Below are 7108 nucleotides of genomic sequence, written 5' to 3' on the forward strand. Positions count from 1 at the left end.
CTGGAAAATAGGCATTCAACACATGAATGAATAAATTAGGAGAATGGGGTAAATTTTTGTTTCATTGGTATCTACCTTCCCTGGACAATAGCGAATGAGCAGACTTACATTTGCTTACTAGCGTTTACACTTTTCTAGGGTTTCTTCCTTTCTTGCATAAAGGCAGTACCTCACAATAGTACTTCAGATTACTCATAGTCACTAATCATATGAGAGCCCATATATCTTTATTCTTTTATTCTTTTACATTCTTATAATAGCTAGCTCTTGTATTGAGCCAGGCTGTTTTAAGTGCTTTACACATAATTAACTAAATCCTTACAACCCCATGCAGGAAGTATTATTACCTGTTTTTACAGATGAGGAAACTGAGGCACAAGTAACTTGCCCAGGGTTACACAATAAGTGATGAAGCTGTGATTCAAATAAACCCAAGTAGTCTAGCTCCAGCATCCATGTGGGTTTTTTAAATTATATAGTAAAACTGACTTGTTTTCCTTTCTATGTATTTTTATAGGTTTGAATATTTGTATAGGTTCATTTAACCACCACAATCGGGATACGGAAAAGGCCCATCAGCGCCCATGTTTTTAATCACTACACAGTACTTCTAGATATTAAAACTCATCACAAGTCTAAAGGCAAGAAGTTTTCAACCTTAGGAGAACATTATCTCAGAAAAGAAAGGTAACCCACTTTGAAGACCTCCAACAGTTAATGACACAATTTCCTCAGAAACTGTAACTGCCCCTTAATTCTTTTTCTAGCTTCTTTTGAATCCTAACAAATCCTACCGCGTATTTCTCAGAGCTAGTGCGTGTGTGGATGTGTGTGTGTGTGTGTGTGTGTGTGGTGTTACTCTTGCTGTCTTACTTTAGCAATGCTACCCAAACCTTAACAAATGTCCCACTGTGATTTCCAGGCCGTCTTCCCGTATCAGATAGATTTAAATCAACTGTTTTCATGGCTGGCTGGGAATCTTTTCACATTGCTAGTAAGCTTTGCCAAGTACCACGGACAGATCACAGCATGAGTGGAGATCCTGACCCACAATTCTGATTAATGATAAATTAGGTAACACGGAAAATCTGGGCTGCAAACATCTAAAGAATTACGCAACTGAACTACCATAGGAAAAAAACCTGATTTTTAAAAAAATCCTGGCCCTACTAGTGACATAGAATCAGAACTGGTGGTCCCCATTTACTTGCAAATCAAATAGCTTCAAAAACACAATTTGGCCCTGAACTTGTTTAAATGGCCTTGCCTTGACTACTTGTGTAGCACTAATCCGGTTTCCTGTCCCTTTTTACATCTGACTTTCACTAAGAGGATCCTGGTTGCCCAATTAAAAGCTTTCAAGTGTCTCCAGTTTCTCTCAGCATTTAACATCTGGCTTAAAAAGATTTATCTTTTTTCATGTCTTTGACTTTAAACTCTATAGTTAACTAATCCACAGGAAAGAGAATTTGAGAAATGGGAACTACTTTCCTTTAAAATGCCACATAAAAGATGTACTTTATTGAAACACGAGCTAAGGAAAATGTCTTTTCCACAGAACACAGCTATTATGTAAAGCTAATTCTGATAAGCATTGAAAATTTTCAGTATGGGAACTTGGATGAGATTGTTCAACAAAGGAAATTAATGCTTAACAGTCCTATTTACCCACACTAACTCCCTCATTTGGCATGGGGTGAGTTACTTCTAGGTAGTTTCTCATTTAATTGGAAAACGCTTTTTTTTTTTTAGCTAGATTGAGGTCATGATTAGGTTCGTATCCGTATCTATTGCTGAGTAACAAACCACTCCAAAACTTGGTGACTTTAAACAGGCATTTATTGGCTCCCTCCCATTCTTTAGTTTGCAGTGTAACCTAGGCTTAGCTCGGTGGTTCTTCGGCTCTATGAAGACATGCACTTGCAGACTTCACTCTGTATCAGGAGCTTCTGCTGGGATGGTTGTACTAACCGGCCTTTTTCCATTAGTATCTAGGGTTTCCTCCTCAAGTTGGCTAGTTCAGGCTTGTTCACAAGGTGACTGTGTTCAGAAAGACGAGTGTGAGAGTAGAATCTGCAAGGCCCCTGGAAGCCAAAGCTCAGAAGCCACACAATGTCACTCTGCTGCATTCTATTGGTCAAAGCAAGTCGCAATGGCAGTGCAGATTCAAGCTTATTCTAAAGGATTGCAAAGAACGTGTGGCCATTTTTATCCAACACAGTTTCAGCATGTTGATCACTTTGAGGGAAATGCAGCACAACATGTTATGTGTTCTAACGACCTATATAGAGAATCCACTATACATCTAAGACATGTGCCAATTTAAAATTCACCTTAGGAATCAGATACATAGCAGCTATATGACAGAGGAAAAGAGAGAGAGGCTGTGGGATTTTGATTTCATCATAAATCATTTAGGGTATTTTGTTTTTAATTGTGCATGTATTACTTTGGTAAATTTAAAGTGAAAATAAAATTCAACAGATTCAAATCTAGGCTATCTCCACTCCTATCCCTCCCCACCCTCAAGGAGCACTTAAGACTGGCAGAAAGCTATTTCGGGAAGTCAGCTAAGAAGTCTCTATGGTGGGGAAGGTACTAAGAACACAGAAATGAAGGATGTCTATGTATCTAAACAGTATCGTATTACTCTCCAAGAAGGAAAAGAGAATAGGGGTTTGAGAAGAATCCAAGCTCAGGATCCTGAAGCCATAGAAACTCTTTTTCTGTCTCCACAGCCAGGGAGGGGGTGGTGACATGGGGTTGGAAGTGATTTCAGAACCCCTCTTCTAGCACTGGCCACCTACCAGCATTTCTGATCTCTGTCTGTCCCCTCTCTACACCTATTGCAGTGCCGCTGAAGCACTGGGCCCAGGCTTAGTCTGGGCAGGAAGAGGGCCTGTTGTAAAATTGGGAATCATATTTGCAGTCCCACTTACCCCTAAACCAGTCTTCAAATTAGTGTTTTACTAGAATCTTACACTGCGGTATTTGGAGATTTGGTAAAATATTAGCATAATTTCTATCCCTTACAGCTCTGCTCAGGAATCCTTGAGGCAGTTTGGGCATTTTAGGTCCCTGGCTTCAATCACATTAAAGAACATTAAAACCTCTTAACTTTAATAACACTCTAACAAGATATCAAAACACACACACATACACACACACAAAAAAACACTTCACTTTCTAAATATCTGATATTTTCCAGGGGGGGTTACCCTGCTGTGTCATAGCCTTAGAGGATGGTGCAAGTACAATGGGATTATGTTCAACAAAAGCAGGAACAGGTTAAAAACGGCTGAAATCCAGAAAGAACTGAACTGTCCCCACCAGTTAATGTGAAAACTATCATCAAAATGAAAATTAGGTAAAAATGTTAACATTTAAAATTTCAAGTTTCATAAATTCATCATATTTTTATACAATTGTTAACTTTGAAAAGGCCACTTAGTTGACACATTTAGTGATCAAATGCCCTGGAAGATTTTGGTATCGGGGACCTGCAAAGATCTCAAAGCATACACTTGATTTTCCAGGCTCTATCAAAAGCACTTCTGGAGTTCACCGACTTGAGACCAAGGCCCTGAGGTAAGTCTGTACCCTTTGCCTTCATCTGCATGGGGTGAACTTACACGGTGCTGCTTGCCAGTAAGCCATCTGTTAATCAGCCAGACTCTAGCCAGTATGTTAGTGCAGAGTTTACAGGAAGGTGTGTGTCTGTCCAGCGGACACCAAGCAAGCAGATAGAAACCCATGTCAGGGATGTTTGTTGCTCTCACCCCTCCTGCTGTCTAGAGCAGGGAGCCTGTTTAGGTTTGTCTCCCCCATTCCCTATTGATTCTGGGAGACTGAAGACATGGACAAGTGTCTGCAATTCAAGTTGATATTCTAATAAATGGATCAGATGGGACAAATACCAAGGCCTACAATACAGCGGGCTCCCAAGGCCTAAGAACTAAGGACATTTTCAAGTAAATCCAGTTAACTTTAAATTATGACATGTTCTTACATTTTCAAATAGCTACCCACATAACGAATATTGCGGCTTATCTAAAAATGCCAGCTTATGCTAACTCAGATCTAAGCATAAACAGAATCAGGGCACAATTGTTTTACTCGTTTACTTTTATCTCAAAAAGGTAAAATGAATTTTACCACTGGTAAGCTTCTTAAGTTGTTTAGTAAATATAAACTGATTAGATATGTTATGATAGAGGGAAGATTAAACAGTACCTTCTGTATCATGTTAATTCATTAACCTTGTTAATAAAGGTTAGGCTGAAATCCCTTTAACCACTACTCCTTTCTTTATTTTAGCTTCCATTTCCCCATGTTATATTCTTCCCTTTATCAGAAAGACAGTGTGGCAGAGCTGCCCCATACTACTTGTGTGATACCAGGCAACTTACTTGTCCACAAGAAGTAAGGTGGGATTAACAACCTAACCCTCAGGGATGTTAAGGGGATTAAGTTAATGTAATGTGGTTAGAACGATGCTTGCTACTAGTACATCTAGAATTACTCTAATGCTGACACAGCACCTCCAGTCCCACGCAAAATGTTTAATTACTTCTGGGCATCCCCAGGACATCTCATGACTCATAAATAACGGCTTCCTACTTACATGAAATCAGCCATTTTCTTCCAAATAGTTCCCTTTAATGGACTTTCCCACTTCTGTGCACAGGGCACAGAGCAGCCACATGTAATGTCTCACCACACAACTGCTGCCACTACTGACCAATGACTTACCATGTTCATTAGTGTCCCTATCAGAGGCTCTTGGTGCTTCCAACAGTCCTGTCCATTACTGCCCTTGCCTCTCTGGATTCTAGGTAATGCAATTCCCATAGTTACCTCTGCTACTGCTAACTCCAAGGACCCATGCTTGCTACTGGCCTTATTCTCTCAATAGCTTTAAGATAAGCTATATCTTGTCAGGAAATCTTTGTTCTTTCTGCTGGGCTCTCCACCCTGGTCCATCAGACATGACTGAATTCCAGCTAAGCTTGTAGCTTATGCTCATGTAGGAACCTCTGCCGTATTAAACTGTAATTTCTTATACCATTTTGTAGATAATTCACTCACCCAGTAATGTTAGCTAAGTACCAACGTGCTACTCCCCTACTGTAGCTCCAGATTGTCAACCAATTTTGGTAATAAGGATGTCAGAAAAAGAAATTACTGATTAAACCATGACACACCCATAACTATGGAACATTATGCAGTAAAAAGAATGAGGAAGGTGCTTAACTACTGACAGATCTTCAAATTAAAGAGTTCTGCAAACTGCAGAGTATCGATAATCTTATTTATGTAAAAAAGCATAGAAATCATTCAACTCTATGCATACACATGGAGGTAAAGTTAACAGTAAACCATCAACAGGAGTTAACTCTGCAAAAGAAACAAATGAGTAAGTGGGTTAGGAAGAGAGTTGTCAAGATGGACTGCTTAAATTTTATGAGAATGTAGCTGTGTATGCAATACACAACTAGTTGTGTATGCAATTAGACCACACAAAAAAATAAAAGGTGTATTTCAAAATCAATAAAAGAATTAGTACATTTGTTCTCTAAGATTGCCCCTTTTGATGGTAGAATCTTGACCACTGGTAAATTTCCATTTGCAGTTTATCCCTTAAGACATTACATCCAACTTTTATAAATTTTATAGTACTGGTATGACTTAAACAGTAAGAAATCTGATATATCTGAGTTCCAAAGTATTTGGTCATAAGTAAGAATCCTTCAGTACATTGGGAAACTGTAAGAATTGTCCTTTAAAGAAGCTGGAAAGGGCACCCCACACACACACTGGCTGAACTACGGTAAAGTGAGTAGCTGTCAGATTACACATGAAAGAAACAAGAACCTGGGTCTCTTGGGGAAAGCTCTTCTAGGCATAATACCAGCTAGCATATGATAGATTCAAGCAAAAGTCAACCAATACTAAAATATTAGGTTTGTTGAGGAATAAGACAGTTTCACTGTATCCTCCCGCAGAGTATTAATTATAAAGGGAAAAAATAACTTTACAGTGGAGAAATCAGGTGACAACACCTTGACCAAATTAATGAAAGTTAACACAACCAATGAGATAAACTGACATCAGATGCCTTCTGATATAATGCACCACTTTTGTATTCCTGCCAAAATGCATAACCAAAAGCATGTGGAAACCATTAGAATAATCCAAATTAAGGAACATTCTTTAAATAGTTGGCATGCATTCTTCAAACTCTTAAGAACAAAAAAGAATTGTTTCAAATTAAAGAAAAATGAAGAGATGTGACAACAAAATGCAACAGGTGATTAGGAGCAGGGAAATTATTTTAAGTTATTAAGACATTTGGCACAATTTGAACAGTGTATATAAAATGCTACACCAACCTTAAAAGTCCTGAATTTGATAAACATAGTGTAGTTGTGCAACAGAATGCCCTTATCTTTAGGAGTTACAAACAAATATTCAGAGACAAAGGGGTATGCCTACAAGTTAATTTCTGGTGGTTCAACAAATACTACATATACAACATACAGAAAGCAAGAGTGGTGAATCCAAATGAAGGATATACAAGATTTCAGGATACTGTTACTACCAACTTCACTGTAAGTTTGAATCCTTTTCTCTTTCTTTTCTTTCTTTGTTTTTTATTCGTAACAGCTTTATTTGTAACAGCCAAAATCTGGAAACAACACACATGTCCACCAATAAGTGAATGGATAAATCTATCCACTGAAATATTACTCAGATACGGAAAAAAAATAAAAAAATAAAAAAAAAAAAGCCCTCTTGACACATGTTACATCAATTAATCTCAAAATAATTATACTGAAATAAGACTGATAAAAAAAGAGTACATATTACACGATTCAATATTAGATTTTAGGAAATGCAAACTAACGTATAGTGACAGAGCAAATCAATGTTTGCCTGGAGATGAACCTGTTCAAAATAAAGTTTCAAGTCTCTTTCTCAAGATTTGCTATTTCCGCTACGGCGTTTCCCCAAAAATAAGACCTAGCCGGACAATCAGCTCTAATGCATCTTTTGGAGCAAAAATTGCAATACCCAGTCTTATTTTACTACAAAATCTGGAAACAAC

The sequence above is a fragment of the Rhinolophus sinicus genome, linkage group LG02, assembly GCF_036562045.2.
Source record: "Rhinolophus sinicus isolate RSC01 linkage group LG02, ASM3656204v1, whole genome shotgun sequence".
Lineage (NCBI taxonomy): Eukaryota > Metazoa > Chordata > Mammalia > Chiroptera > Rhinolophidae > Rhinolophus > Rhinolophus sinicus.